Below are 16,356 nucleotides of genomic sequence, written 5' to 3'. Positions count from 1 at the left end.
AACAGCTTTAAAAGGGGATTAGATTGATTCCTGGAGTATAAGCCTATCAATGGCTACTAGGCAAGGTGGCTGAGGGGAACTTCCACATTCAGAGGCACTAAGCCTCTGAATCCCATAGCCAGGAGCCCACATCAAGAGAAGGCCTGGGCCTCTGTGCCCTGTTGTTGGCCATCCAGAGAACTAGTTGGCCACTGTGTGAGACAGGATGCCGGACTAGACAGACTATTGATCTTATCCAGCAGGGCTCTTCTTACGTTCTTATGATTGTAATAAGATTAAGTTTCTGTCTCACTTTCTCTAGGTGGAAAAGATCACATCTGGATCACGGTAATTTGTCCTAGAGTTTTCCATCGTGTGACGTGATCGTTGTGATTTCATCCGAGGATGAAAATGGAGGCGCATGGCCCTACAGGGTATACAAGAGGGGAGGCATCAGGGGGTAAAACCTCTCGTGTCCTCCAGACTAGTGTGGGTCACAGTCCTAGGATGGACTTGAAGGGGAGAAGTAATGCCCCTGAAGTAACACCATTGGAGAATAATGAGGGGTACCTGACTACAATGAATCTGTATCAGGTGAAGGAGGAACCTGGAGAAGGTTTGGCCCTGCGCTGGGAAGACCAGTGGCAAGAATTCCTGAGGACAGTGGAGTCACCTCAGTCAGGGCGGGAAATCCCAGCGTTACTGACGGAACCTGCACCCTGGGATGACACTAAGGCCTTTTTGGCCTCCTTTGAGCAGGTGGCCGAAGCCTGTCACTGGCCCAACGATGAGTGGGTGGCTCGTCTCCTGCCAGCCCTCAGCGGGGAAGCCAAACAGGCCTATCTTAGGCTGGAGGCCAGAGACAAAGAGGATTATGGGAAGGTCAAGGCGGCCATCTTGCAAGGAGATGCCATGAGCCAGGAGAAGATTCGCCAGCACTTCCGGCAGTTCTGCTACCAGGAGGCCGAGGGGCCACGGGGGGCTCACAGCCGGCTCCAGGAGCTTTGCTTTCAGTGGCTGAAGGTCGAGAGACACACCAAGGAGCAGATCCTGGAGCTGTTGATCCTGGAGCAGTTCCTGACTGTCTTGCCTCCGGAAATCCAGACATGGGTGAGGGACTGTGGCCCAGAGACCTGCTCTCAGGCAGTGGCCCTGGCAGAGGATTTCCTCCAGAGGCAGCGAGAGGCCCGGAGGCAGGAAAACCAGGTGAGATCAGTTCCCCCGGATCCGCTAGTCCTTTGGGGCATGTTGCTTAAGACCACCTAGGATAGAAAAGGTGTGTTCCAGGCCTAAAGTACTCAAACTGGTTCGGGTGACAAAACTGTCAATTTTTGAATGATTTTTTTTTTAACCCTGAAACGCTCTTAGCTGACGCTTCCCAGGAGGGATCTCCTGTAAGTCTAAAAACAGCCATTAACACCAAAGGAAATAATAATAACCTTACAATCACAGATGGCAGCAAAACCAGTGGCGCTCCAGGCGGCTTACAATATAACTCAAATACATAGAGTATATAATAAAAATACATAAAACTGAAATTTTTATTTTTTCCCCAAAAACAATTTATTAGGATATATTATTAGTTCAAATACACAGCATATTATTTTTTTATTATACATCGCTTTTTCTCTCCCCCCCCCCCCGGCTTCCCACAGTGTTCCAACCTCCAGCCCATTTCTTAGTTCTTATTTATGTTCACTTATCTTTTAATCATAGTCTACCGGTAACACTTCTTTCTACTATTATTTTCTCTTAGTTAATTTTCCATCTAGTAACATTAACTTTTCAATAATTGTCAAAGCAAATTGAAATGTTCTTTACATCCCAATATTTTTCTAAATACTCCTTAAAGTCATAAAACTGAAATTTTTGAATTCATAGTTTAGGACTTGGTTTAATCAAAATGCAGCCCTAAATTAAAACCTGCCTCCTGAAGGTTGAGAGGTCCAGGCGCCCCTCCCGGGGAAGGTTGTTCCATAATTGTGGGGCTGCCACTAAAGAGGCCATCTCTCATGTGCCCACCAGACCATATCCACACCAAACAAAGCAGCCCCAGAACTGAGGTGCCACCACAGAGAAGACCTTGACTCTGCTGATGACCCACCCTCGGGGCCAAACTAGACCTGATGGCATCCTCATGATTGCCGGAAGGACACGGTCACTATTTAAAGCGGATTTTAAAATGCTGCAAGACCTGGATTCTGATCGGGTCCACAGTGCAGCACTCTCGTTCCTCTACATATACCTTTTCAAGTGCCGAAAGCGAGTGGGGAGGGGTAGGGGTTGCAGTTGTGGCATTTGATGAGGCATGGGGACAGGGACAAGAGCTCCCCACTGTGGCACCAATTAGGGTCCAGCCCTCGCAGCATTTTAAAATCACTGTGCTGGGGTGCACGCTGGATCTGACACTGTCTGAAGCTTCTCCAGATGTTCGTATAGTGTAGACTATGAAGCTTCATGGCCTTCTTTGTGTTCCAGCTTCAAAATAGAATAGGGGGCCGGGCTATTCAAGACTGGGGAAGTGGAAGGGTTGTTGTAAGAACCTAAGAGAAGGCATCTTTCAGTACTCTTGGATGTTTGCCATCTGGAGAGCCAGTTTGGTGTAGTGGTTAGGAACGCAGACTAATCTGGGAGAACCGGGTTTGATTTCCCCACTCCTCAACTTGCAGCTGCTGGTGTGACCTTGGGTCAGTCACAAGTTCTCTCAGAGCTGTTCTCTCATGAGCATATCTCGAAAGAGCTCTCTCAGCCCCACCAACCTCACAGGGTGTCTGTTGTGGGGAGGAGAAGGGAAAGGAGATTGTAAACTGCTCTGAGACTCCTTTGGGTAGTGAAGGGCGAGGTATAAATCCAATGTCCTCCTCCTCCTTCTTCTTCTTCTGGTGGTCTGTCAGTTCTTAATTTGCCCATCAGTTGTAGGACCTCCTCTCTCATCACCTCAATTCGACTCAGGTCTTTTGACAGCCCTCCTGAAATTGGCGGTTCTGGAGTAGGCAAGCACCTCCCACCTTCCACAGTGAAGACGGGGGGGGGGGGGGAATTGCACTCAGCCTCTCTGCCATTTCCCTATCCTCCTTGAGTAATCCTTTCACCCCTTGGTGATCCAAGGGCCCCACTGCCTCCCTGGCTGGATTTTCACTTCTACTGTCTACTGTTCTTGTTACCTCCCTGTTTATTCTCACCTAAACCTTAATACGTATAAGAGGATGAAGAAGATGAAGAAGAAGAGTTGGTTTTACACCCTGCCCTTCGTTACTCGAAGGAGTCTTTGAGCAGCTTACAATCACCTTTCCTTTCCTCTCCCCACAACAGACACCCTGTGGTAAGTGGGCAGAGAGAGAGCTCTGAGAGAGCTGTGACTGACCCAAGGTCACCCAGCTGGCTGCATGGGGAGGAGTGGGGAATCAAACCTGGTTCTCCAGATTACAGTCCGCTGTGCTTAACCACTACACTGCCATTCTTAACCACTACACCACCACAAGGTTCCCCGTCCTTGTGTAGGACGGTGAGACTCCCTGTAAAGGGAGCCTTGTGCTTTGGCCTATTCCTTAAAGAACAGTTCACTTTCTAGATTTGATCTTGCCAGCTGTCCCATGAGGCTGTGGCTCAGTGGCAGAGCTTCTGCTTGGCATGCAAAAGTTCCCAGGTTCAATCCCCGGCATTACTGAGCACTTTATTGGCTGATATGTGATTGTTTTATCCTGGTTTTATGTGTTGGGACATGGTGCCCTGTTGTGAGCCACCCTGAGCCCGCTTGCGGGGGGGGGGCAGGGTAGAAGTGCAATAAATAAATAAATAAATAAATAAATAAATAAATCTCCAGTTTAAAGGATGAGATAGACCCAGGGTTAACTCAGTAAAAAGCAGGTTCATTTAGGGAGGGGTCCATTGCTCAGGATGAAGCTGCAGTGGCTCAAGTGGTTAAGACGCTGAACTGCAGGCTGTGGAAGGTCTGTAGTTCAGCAGTTCGAGACCCGGGTCTGCCGCATGACGGAGTGAGCTCCCATCTCTAGTTCCAGCTCCTGCCAACCTAGCGGTTCGAAAGCAAGAAATTGCAAGTAGGTAAATAGGTACCACCTCGGTGGGAAGGTAATAGCATTCCGTGCGCCGTGGTGTTTAGTCATGCCGGCCTCATGACCACGGAAACGTCTTCAGACAGCGCTGGCTCTTCGGCTTCGGAATGGAGATGAGCACCGCAACCCTAGAGTCGGACTCGACTGGCTTTTGAGCAAGGGAACCTTTACCTTTACCTTTACCGTTGTTCAGTGGTAGCTTCTACTCAGCCTGCAACAGGTCCCAGGTTCAGTCCCTGTCACCTCCAGTTAAAGGGACCAGGCAGTCAGTGATGTGAAAGACTCATCCAGCAGGGTCCTTCTTATGTTCTTATGAAGGCCTTGGCCTCTGTGCCCTGTTCTTGGCCCTCCCGAGGAACTGGTTGGCCACTGTGCGAGATGGGATACTGGACTAGATGGACCACTGGTCTGATCCAGCAGGGCTCTTCTTATGTTCTCTTCCTCTCCACGTTTTAGACTAACAACCCTGTGAAGTAAGTTAAGCTGAGTGAGTTTCTGGCCCAAGGATCATGCCCAGAGTGTTTATTTTATTTTATTTATTTATTTATTTTTCGCATGTATACCCCGCCCTCCCCGATGGGCTCAGGGCGGCTCACAGAGGCAAGGAAAAAAACCGAGCCATAATTAAAACATATGATACATAGTAAAAACATCCAACATTAAAACAGTGGTGCTCAATCAATTATTGAACATCGGTCCAAGATGGCTCAGCTCAGTTCTTCTCCAGAATCTTCTGACCATTCCCAAGTTCTTCCTCAGGGCCTTTCAGAAGCAAGTGGGGATTTGAACCCAGGTCCTAGTCTGACCCTCTGACAATAGGGACAGTGTTGCTTAAGGGCAAAGGGCAGGAATCAATCCCTTGTTTCTCCCCCTCACCTCCCCCCAGCCCTGACGTTTTGTCCTGAAATGGTCCCTCTCTGCTGTTGCAGGTGGCATTTGAGGAAGGGGCGGTGTGTTTCTCCAGGGCAAGCCAGGCCCCGACAGAGGTGGAAGAGAAGCAGCTCTGCTTGGAAACCAAGCAGGAAGATACGGGGGGCTCCAGCCTGCTGGGTAAGAAGGGAAACCATTTTGTGTGCCAGTTTTTTCCCCCTGAGGCAGCCTCCGCCGTGGCTCCTCCCCCCTCAGGGAGCTCAGGGGCTGCTCTTTCCTGCAGACGTTTCTCCTCTACCCGCTGTAGTTTGAATAACTGCTGTCTGTCACTACCGTCTGCGTGAGGAAGGGGGACCTATGGGTTTTGTTTCACTTTCTGGCACTTCCCTGTGCAGATCTGGGCAGAAGCCCCATTCCAAGATGGCGGCAAGCCAAGAGAATTAACTAGGCAGTCTCTGTCACAAAGCGTTGGTTCAGAAAGGGGCTTAAAACTGCCGATGTCTGGACAACCGAAAGCTTAGACACAAGAGGAGGGATTGTTCTTCTCTTCTTGGCTGAGATGGGATTGCCAACCAGAGGTAGAAAATGGGCAAGTTAGGGAGAGACTGAGTAGTAGAGCACTGTCTTGGCAGGCAGGTTCCAGGTTTGATCCCCAGTGTCTCCAGTGGAAAGGGAGTGGTAGACCAATTGTCTAACTCAGGAAACAGCAAGTTCATCTAGGGAGGGAGCTGTGGCTGTGGAATGCTTGGTATGCAGGAGGTCCCAGGTTCATCTCCAGTTTATTTATTCATTTATTTATACATTCAACTTTATATCCCGCTCGAACCCCCTGTCAGGGGGTCTCTGAGCGGCTTACAATTCGGTGCTAGTCACCATTGTACTACCCTAACTATGGCCACATATATTTGTAAGGGGCAGGGAAACCTACCGGCACCCCTATGGTGGTGGTTGGTAGTTGGTCCTGTTGGTTCCGGCGGTTCCTCAGGCGGGGGGCACTCCTCGGCGTCTGTTGGAAGGATGAGGTAGACCGAGGGTCTAACTCAGGTAACGGCAGGTTTATTTAGAGAGGGGGACATGGCTTAGCGGTAGAACAGGTGATGTGAAAGACCTTTCTTCACCTGAGACCCTGGAGAGCCGCTGTCAGTCTGGGAACACAATACTATCTCTGATGGATCAACGGGTGTGATTCAGTACAAGGCAGCTTGATGTGTTCCAGTTTCTAGGAAGTCCTTTGGTTGAAACATCTGGGAGTCTGCGATGGAGGGGCCACAGGTTTACCGGATCCTGGGGTGGTTTCAGTAGCCCCATCTGGAGACCAAACCATGTGAGGAAAGGCTGAGGGACTTGGGAATGTTCAGTCTGGAGAAGAGGAGGCTGAGGGGGGACATGATGGCTCTCTTGAAGCATTTGAAGGGCTGTGTCCGTTAGAGGAGGGCAGGGAGCTGTTCCTGTTGGCAGCAGAGGAGAGGACTCGCAAGAATGGGTTTTAATTACCTCCAGGGGTAGCATTAAACTCATGCCACCTAAATTGTGCTGTCACTGTAAATTTGAGATATTACCCTACGGTTATTTCTGCAAACCATGTTGAATACTAACCATGCCTCATCTGCCTCAGGGCACTGCCCATACCAACCTGGCACTGGAACCAGCTAATTCTGTTTTCTCTGACAGAAATGTGCACTCCCTGACATTGTCACAGCAGACACTGTAGTTAGAATTGTTAAGCTGCCGTCAGATATTTTAGATTATCTATTTTAGATGAATTAGTTGTTGTTTTTATGAATTATTATTTATTGTTTCACTATATGTTGTGAGCCAGCTTGAGCCTGCTTGTGGGGTAAGGTGGGATACAAACTGAATAAAATAAATAAATAAATAACTAAATAAAAATTAAGGGTGGGCAGGTACCGGCTGGATATTAGGAAAAACTTCTTTACACTGCGAGTTGTGCCACAGTGGAATCAGCTGCCTAGGGAGGTGGTGAGCTCCCCCTCACTAGCAGTATTTCAGCAGCAGCTGGACAAACACTTGTCAGGGATGCTCTAGGCTGGTCCTGCATTGAGCAGGGGGTTGGACTAGATGGCCTCTATGGCCCCTTCCAACTCTCTGATTGTATGACTCTGTAATTCTGTCTGTTTCTTAGTCTGGTGTCTGGTCAAAGACACCACAAAAGAAATCTATGCAACGTAAAACAATCAGACCTCTGTGCCATTAATTCTTTAGGACAGGTGTGATCTGGCACATTTCTTCTTCTGACAAACTAAAACGATTAACATTTTGTGTCTCTCTCTCTCCCAACTGGGACTCTGTCTCTCAGCTTTTTATCCCACCCTTCCTCCATGGTTGGAATAATCTTCCATTCCCCCCACTCACAACAACCCAAAAAGATAGTTCCAGCTGACAAAGTGATTGGCACAAGGTGACCTACCCGGGAGCCAGTTTGGTGTAGTGGTTAAGACTGGTGGACTCTAATCTGGACAGCCAGGTCTGATTCCTCACTTCCCCACTTGAAGCTAGCTGGGTGACCTTAGGCCAGTCACAGCACTCTCAGCCTAGAAATAAGCATAGCTCGCCACCTAATGGTACCAAAAAAGAACTATAGCTTCGGCAGCCAAACAGTCCCTCTGGGTCCCCCTGGCTATTGCAAACATAATTGTTGTTGTTCAGTCGCACAGTCGAGTCTGACTCTTCGCGACCCCATGGACAAGATCACGCCAGGCCCTCCTGTCTTCCCCCGTCCTCTGAAGTTTGCTCAATAATGCCATGTGATAACTAATTAATTTGACCACTACCCAACATCGTAGCTTACTCCTCTTTTCTTTATTTCAGCAGGTGATGACTGGGAGAGTGAGATGGAGGAAGGGGTATCACCCAGCATGTCCCCGGTGAGAACGAGGGACGAGATGCTAAAGGAGAACTTTTGGGGCCGAGATGGACTAGAACAGCAAGAGGGGAACCACGCAGAGAAGAGGAAGGAGAAATCTGTCCTTTCTCGGGACGCAGACTTCCAGGGAGACCCGGCCGAACGTATGCAAACCGAAAAGAGAAGGCGCAAGCATCTTGGTGCTGATTGGAGGATCCACACGGGAGAAAAACCAAACAAAAGCTTAAAATTCAGCAAGAGTTTTGGCTGGGACAGAAACCTCCCCGAGTGTCAGTTGCTCCACTCTGGGCCGAAACCTTACAAATGCTCCGTGTGTGGAAAGGGTTTCAGCCAGAGCACGCACTTGACTTCACACCAAAGAATCCACACCGGGGAGAGGCCGTACAGTTGCTCGGAATGCAGCAAGAGCTTCAACCAGAGCACGAGTCTGATCCAGCACCAGAGGATCCACACGGGGGAGAAACCGTACCAGTGCTCCGAGTGTGGGAAGAGCTTCCGCCACAGCACCAGCCTGACCTCACACCAGCGCATCCACACGGGGGAGAAGCCGTACAAGTGCTCTGAATGCGGCAAAGGCTTCTGTAACCAGTCGGGGCTGATCAACCACAAGACGATCCACACGGGGGAGCGCCCGTACAAATGCCTGGAGTGCGGGAAGAGCTTCAGCCAGAGCACGCACCTGACGTCCCACCAGCGAATCCACACGGGGGAGAAGCCGTACAGATGCTCGGACTGCAGCAAGACCTTTTGCGATCAGTCGGGGCTGGTGAAGCATCAGAGGATTCACACCGGCCAGAAGCCGTACAAATGCTTGGCCTGCGGGAAGAGCTTCAGTCAGAGCACAAACCTTATCCGACATCAGAGGATTCACACGGGGGGAGGAGTGCCCGTATTGGCCTCCCCCTGCACTTAGGTCAGCAGACAGAGCCTTGGGTGCCATTTCCTCGCCCAAAGGATTATGGTGCGTCCGTGACTTTTGTGCATCTTTTAACACAGGGATCCCCAACGTGGTGCCCGTGGGCACAACAGAACTTGAGGGCGCCTTTCCCAGCACCCACCAAGTGCTTTTAGAAAGTGGGTGGGGCCAGGTGGGGTTATGACCCAGTAAGGCTTCTGATTGACCACTGGAGGTTTGGTTGGTTAAGAACATAGGAGAAGCCATCTTGGATCAGGCCAATGACCCATCCAGGCCAACACTCTGTGTCACAGAGTGGCCAAAACCCAGGGGGGGCATGACGAGGTCCTGCAGATTTGTAAAGGTGTTGCTTGGCTGTCACCACAACACAAGATTCTTCACTGTGTGAGTGAAGGTAAGCCTGTGGCAGCCATTTTCTAGCCATCTCAGCCTCTTGAGGTGGCCATTTTGTGGTTGCACCCACCACACCATATCAGAATTCCAAAGGGGCCTGCAGGCTCAAAAAGGTCCCCCACCCCTGTTTTAATAGAATAGTTTCAGTAGGTTTGTTTTTACCTTAAGTTGTGTGTGGGGTCCGTTCCTTCCGCCCCCGAGGGTGTGGGCTCCTTTGCATATTAGGCGACACACCCCCTAATGTAGCCAATCCTCCAAGAGCTTACAGAGCTCTTCTTACAGGGGCTACTGTAAGCTCTTGCAGGATTGGCTACATTAGGGGTGTGTCGCCTAATATGCAAAGGAGCTCCTGCTACAAAAAGAGCCCTATAATTGTATAAATACTTGGGAGTATAAAAACTGGACGTGTCAGGAGCGCGTGTCTAAATTTGCATCTAAATTCACATGAAGGAATCCTCTACTCACGTTACAGTGAGCACATGTACAACTGGAATGTACACGCATACACCTGTTTGCGAGAGCCAACGCACGTTCAGGTCGCAAATAAAGCCAGAGATCAGAACCTGCCCCGTACATGTGCACTCTCTGTCGTGGCCCCCTGCCCAACGAGGTCAGGATGAGCTTCCAACCCTCCTGGTCTTCTACTTCCCGCAAACCAGGGCTATTTTTGGGCAGGAACGCACAGGAACGGAGTTCCGGCTGGCTCCCAAGTTGGCCACGCCAAGCAGGAATTCATTAGCATAATAGGCCACACCCAACAGCAGGAACTCATTAGGATTGGCTACATTAGGGGTGTGTGGCCTGACATGCAAAGGAGTCCCTGCTACAAAAAAAGCCCTGGGTTTTGACAACAAACAAGGTAAACAGAATAAGAAGCAAAAGGTGGGTGTGGCTGGATGACCACACTTCTGGTAACATGGGGGTGTGGCCTAATATGCCAATGAGCTGTGCTGTTAGGGGTGTAGCCCAATATGCTAATGCGTTCCTGCTGTTGGGTGTGGCTTATTATGCTAATGAGTTCCTGCTGGGCTTTTTCTACAAAAAGCCCTGCCGCAAACTATGCAAAACTGAATTTTTCAAGAGCGTTTTTTTGTTTTTTACATAGGGCTTTATTGTAACAAAATGGTTCTGAAATGCTTGGGTAAAGAGTCAAGGACTATGGACTGTGCTCCTGTATACAGTTCACACCAATGTTCCCTCTAAGCTGTGGAGTCTTGTGAGCAAAAATCCTACTTTGTGAGCTACTGGCATTAAAGTTGTGAGCGAGCCATTAGGTTGCTGCATAAATTAGTTTGCTTTGAGGCCATCCTTCCTGAGCTAAGGCAAAAATCTGTGAGCTGGAGGCTAAAAAACTGAGCTAGCTCACACCAACTCAGCTTAGAGGAAACACTGGTTCACACTGTCTGTTGCTGTGAGATCCTACTATGTAATTTTTTTTAACATCGTTTAACATGTCGTGTTCATACGTATGGGTTTTTCCAGCTTTGTCCCAGATTTCTGCCCTTCCAGATCCCGTTGCATTGCTCATTGGATGTCCTGTCGACTGTATTGACTTGCTCTGTGTCATCCGCCATGAGTCCCTGTGAGCAAGGCGGACCATCAGTAACATAAATAAAATGAAAAATAAAATACGATACGATCAAGACCAGTACCCGTATATATATGGGGGGTTTCAACCACACTTCCAAGTGTACGTGTGTTGAAGGTAATGTGAGAATGACTCCGTGCACGCATAAAGCACTCTCAAATGGACACTGTACATGGATTGTATAGGTATAGGTGTTCACTGCAGCTTGATACAGGGCTCTTGTTTTGGGGTGGGGGGAGACGAAGGCGACAAAGGTTCTTCTCATGGACTGAGCAACAATAATTTTATTAGACGCTGGGACGTTCTTGCGTCACAGAAGCCTCAAATGGGAGCGAGGCAGCTTTGGGGAGGATTACGTCTGAGTGTCTGTCAGAGAGTCGCTGACGTGTTGGTCTGCCGTAGAACAGCTGAACTGAAGAGAGCTTTTACTCTTGAAAGCTCCCCCCCCCCCCGTTTTGTTAGTGCCTAAAGTGCTAAAGGAGCTGCGGTGGCTCAAGTGGTTAAGACGCTGAACTGCAGGCTGTGGAAGGTCGGTAGTTCAGCAGTTCGAGACCCGAGTGTGCCGCATGACGGAGTGAGCTCCCGTCTCTAGTTCCAGCTCCTGCCAACCTAGCAGTTCGAAAGCAAGAAATTGCAAGTAGGGTGGGTGGTCAAACAACAAGGTGCAGAATATTAACAGTAAGTGGGTGAAAAGAAATCGAATGCCCTAACACGTCTAAATATATACTGTCCCTAGCTCACTATTCCAAGTGGCGCTAGACTACTCACCCTTCCCTCACGATGAGGGTTTCTTCCTGCAGCAGCCTTCCTTCTGGCTCTGCCCTCTGAAAGAAAGAACAGCTTCTGCTCTGGCACCAGCCCTTTTGTTCCCCAGCACTCTTCTTCCCTATTGGTCGATTTTGGCTCCAAAACCTCTCAGGGGCTTCTGGGAGTTGTAGGCCCAGCCTCACCTACTGCTAGCCAGGCTCCCTGGGGCTAGTAGGCCTCTGGTGGCACAGCCCAGATTATGACAAGCAGTTTCTGTCAGAGCTCTCTCAGCCCCCCCTATCTCACAGGGTGTCTGTTGTGGGGAGGAGGAGGGAAAGTTTGTAAGTCACTCTGAGACTCCGAGTGAAGGGTGTCTATCTTCTTCTTCTTCTTCTTCTTCTTCTTCTTCTTCTTCTTCTTCTTCTTCTTCCTCCTCTTCTTCCTCTTCTTCCTCTTCCTCTTCTTCTAGATTGTAAACCAAGCAGGGTTGACTCTGGGAAGTATTTGGGACACTCCTTGAAATGCAAGAGGCAGGGGCAGGCTTTATTCAGCTACCTCTCTGAATGCCCTCCAGGCCCCTAGGGGTCAATGACTTCCAGGTGCGTGCATGCGCGTGCACAAACACACACACACATTTTAAAAATACAAAAAAACCCTGCTTAGATTGTAATTTTTAGCATGCTTCTCAGACACTGAGAATGATTTAAGTCTCCGGAATTATGTGCCCCTAGTTTCTAACATCCCCCTTCACACACATACGTTAGCCCAGGGCAGGGCTATTTTTGGGCAGGAACGCACAGGAACGGAGTTCCAGCTGGCTCCCGAGTTGGTCACGCCCAGCAGGAACTCATTAGCATAGTAGGCCACACCCAACATCAGAAACTCATTAGGATTGGCTACGTTAGGGGTGTGTGGCCTGACATGCAAAGGAGTTCCTGCTACAAAAAAAGGCCCTGGGTTTTGACAACAAACAGGGTAAACAGAATAAGAAGCAAAAGGTGGGTGTGGCTGGATGACTACACTTCTGGTAACATGGGGGTGTGGCCTAATATGCTAATGAGCTATGTCATCAGGGGTGTGGCCTAATATGCTAATGAGTTCCAGCTGTTGGGTGTGGCCTATTATGCTAATGAGTTCCTGCTGGGCTTTTTCTACAGAAAGAGCCCTGGGTGCCATGGTGCCCACTGACTCCTTTCCTGGTGCCCACTGTGTTTTTCTAGAAAGTGGGTGGGCCAGGTGGGGCTTAGGATTCGCCAATTTTTACAGATCTTTTCTCATCAACTTTGCCCAGGTGAGTTTACCACTCACGGATTTATTAAAAACGAAGGGAAAGGGGCCCAAGAGTACTCGTCCAGGTGCTAAACTGACGTGGTCGGCTGAATGCCAGGAGGCGTTCGATCGCTTGAAGGCTCTGTTCACATCCGAGCCAGTATTAGCGCACCCCGATGAAAATAAAAAATTAATTCTGCAAGTTGATGTGTCAGATGTTGCCATGGGTGGCGCCATTTTGCAAGAAGGGGGGTGGGTGGGAGGTTGCACCCCCTTGCATATGTATCACGCAAGTTCAATGACAGAGCGGAACTGGTCGGTGTGGGCCAAGGAAGCGGGGGCGGTTAAGTTGGCCCTCTCAACCTGGTGCCACTTGTGCCGCTTGAGGTCTGGACTGACCATAAAAACTTGGAGGTGTTGTGGACGCCCTGCAACCTTAATGCCCAGCAGTTGCGGTGGGCGGATTTCTTCTCCAAGTTCAACTTCACCATTTGCCGGGCAAAACAAACTCTCTCGCAGATGCATTGTCCCGCCTTCCTCAGCATGACAGTCAGCGAGAGGACGTGCTAGACTCTATGTTCACTCCCTCCCAGTTAGGGGGGCAGTGTTGACTCGCAGCCAAGCGAAGGCCTTGCCCCCTGGTGAGGGGGGTGGCTGGGAAATGAAATTCGCCTCTGCCCTCTTGGACTCTGATCGAAAGGCACTGGAAAGGGAGGTGGAGGTGGAAGAAAGGGCGAACGGCTGCTGGTACCACGGGCACAAACTGTTTGTTCCATCTGCCTTGCGGGGGGGGGGGGGGGGATGTCATGTCAGCGGTTCATGGCAGTAAAATGGCGGGGCACCCGGGCTTTGTGAAATCGTTGCATTTACTGCAACGTCAGTTCTGGTGGCCGGGGATAAGGATCTCTCTGTTTCTCATTTAAACAAACAAAAAAGGATCTCTCTGTTTGTCCAGTCATGCCAGACGTGCATCATGTGTAAACCACACCCCGGGAAGCCACCTGGACTGCTGCGGCCCCTGCCTACCCTCGCCCCCCCGTGGGAGGTGATCTCCATGGATTTTATCACTGATTTACCTCCCAGCCTGAGGGAAACGGTTATATGGGTGATAGTGGATCTTTTCACCAAGCAAGCCCATTTTGTCCCGTTTAAGTCCATGCCTATGGCTTGCCTTCTGGCCAAGGCATTCATCCAACTGGTCTTCAGACTACATACTTTGCCCCGCAAGATAATATCCGACTGCGGGACACAATTTGTTTCCAAGTTCTGGAAGGAACTCATGGACCTGTTGGGGGTGGAGCGGGGCCTGAGCAGCGCTTACTACCCAGAGACTGATGGTTCAATGGAACGGGTGAATCAAACCCTGGAGCAGTACCTCCATTGTTTCACTAACTAGCAACAGGATGACTGGGAGGGGCTCTTCCCTTTTGCCGAATTTTGCTACAATGCATTATCACTCATCTACGGGGGGTCTCCCCGTTCATGGCTCTTTATGGATATGAGGCCCCGCTCCTCCCCTTCCTGACGGACTCTACCCTGCCTGAGGGGGATGTGGAGGATGTGGGTGTCAGCGGTTGCGGGATGCATGGCCGGTCCAGTGCAAGGCTTTGGATAGGGCCAAAGACGCTTATAAAGCGCAGGCGGACAAAAAACGTTCTGAGAGCTGGGACATCCAGCCAGGGGAACCTATCTATGTTTCCACTAAGAACATCCAGGGTCTTCACCCTACACATAAACTGGGGTGGAAGTTTATTGGCCCTTTTCAGGTGTTGCGTAAGATCAATGATGTGACTGTTGAACTGGATTTGCCTAAAAATTTAAAGTTTCTGCGTCCCATTTTCCATTCCAGCCTCTTAAAACGGGATCCTGGACCTAATGGTTGGAGACCCCAAAGGGCACAGCCCCCCCCCCCGATGGTGCAAGGCGAACAGCATTTTGAAGTGGCCGATATTTTGGACTCTAAGCTTAAGCGCAAGAAGTTGAACTATTTGGTGGAATGGGCTGACTTTGGGCCGCAGCATCACAAGTGGGTGGAGGTGGGTCACACCAAGGCCCCTCATCGTCACCAGTTTGGTGTAGTGGTTAAGTGCGCGGACTCTAATCTGGGAGAACCAGGTTTGATTCCCCACTCCTCCACTTGCACCTGCTGGATGACCTTGGGAAAGCCGTAGCTCTGATAAGAGCTGTCCTTGGAAAAGAGCAGTTTCTGTCAGAGCTCTCTCAGCCCCACCTACCTCACAGGGTGTCTGTTGTGGGGAGGGGAAGGGAAAGCAGTTTGTAAGACGCTCTGAGACACCTTTGGGTAGTGAAGGGCGGGGTATAAATCCAATCTCTTCTCTTCTTCTTCTATGCAGGTTCCACCATTGTTTCCTGGGGAAACCGGGGGAGGAGCTTTTGGGAAGGCAGGATGTCAGTTAACACTGCTATTCTTTGGAATGTGTGTGGGGAAATCCTCCCGGCCTCTGCCTGGTACACTAACAAAGTCTACTGTCTGGATTTTATCTGCTTTAGTTGTTCTGACCTTGGCGGTTCCGGCTGCTACTGACTCGCTGGGAACAAACAGTTTCTAATTTGCCCGCTCTCTTTCCCCCGCGCACGCGGACGTTGCTTATTGGCCTTTGCTTGTAGGGGTGTGTGTTTTGAACCTGGTATAATTCAGGGTACTTTGATGCTTCGGGCCATTCCTGACACAAGTTCACGTGTCATAGTGATGAACTACCAATGAACGGAATTCTTCTTATGAAGCGCTGGGTGGTGTGATCTGACTATCGAACCCTGACACCCAGGAGCCTTTACCAGCCTGGCTCTTGTGTGACCGACATCCTCAGCTTGGCTGCTGAAGATGACCAAGGGAGTGCTGGATGCCCCAGAGCCTCTAGTTTATGCAGGCTCCTTTCCCTTCCCATCAGGGAGGACTCTCTGTTAAGCTCCTGCAGGGAGAGCCATTACTCAGAAGGAGACCACCTACTTGAATGCTAGGCTTACCCAGTGAGAGGTGGTGAGGCTGGGGAAGAGAGAGATCCAGATGGGCCCTTGATTGCATTTGGCAGCTCTGACTGATTCTCTCTCATGCCTGCACACACTTTCTTGGCATTTATCTGTGCTGATCATGAGGGAGACTGCCAAGTCACCAGGACCTTTCTACCATGCATTTTTCCTCACTTTGGGATCACTAGTAAAGGTAAAGGTTCCGTTGCTCGAAAGCCAGTCGAATCCGACTCTAGGGTTGTGGTGCTCATCTCCGTTTCAAAGCCGAAGAGCCAGCGCTGTCCGAAGACGTTTCCGTGGTCATGTGGCTGGCATGACTAAACACCAAGGCGCACGGAACGCTGTTACCTTCCCACCGAAGTGGTCCCTATTTATCTACTTGCAATTTCTTGCTTTCGAACTGCTAGGTTGGCAGGAGCTGGAACTAGAGATGGGAGCTCACTCCGTCATGTGGCACACTCAGGTCTTGAACTGCTGAATTACTGACCTTCCATAGCCTGCAGTTCAGCATCTTAACCACTTGAGCCACTAGGGAGAAAGAAAAAACAGCCCAGTTTCAAAGACCAGCTCTGCAGTGACTACCTGTCAGGCTGGGGGTGGTGGGAGGAAGGGGAGACTTGGAATGAGGGAGACAAAGTCCATTTCAGTG

The 16,356-nt window shown here is 50.0% G+C and overlaps 1 pseudogene; it reads left to right on the top strand.

Moving 5' to 3' along the window:
* The first annotated feature begins 558 nt into the window (after nucleotides 1-558).
* LOC107123815 overlaps nucleotides 559-16,356 on the top strand; it is a 135,287-nt pseudogene continuing 119,489 nt past the window's right edge.

This window comes from Gekko japonicus, unplaced genomic scaffold, assembly GCF_001447785.1.
Source record: "Gekko japonicus isolate JY-2015 unplaced genomic scaffold, Gekko_japonicus_V1.1 scaffold712, whole genome shotgun sequence".
NCBI classification, from domain to species: domain Eukaryota; kingdom Metazoa; phylum Chordata; class Lepidosauria; order Squamata; family Gekkonidae; genus Gekko; species Gekko japonicus.
The sequence above is the reverse complement of the archived record's forward strand: the minus strand, read 5'-3'. Positions and strand labels throughout refer to the sequence as shown.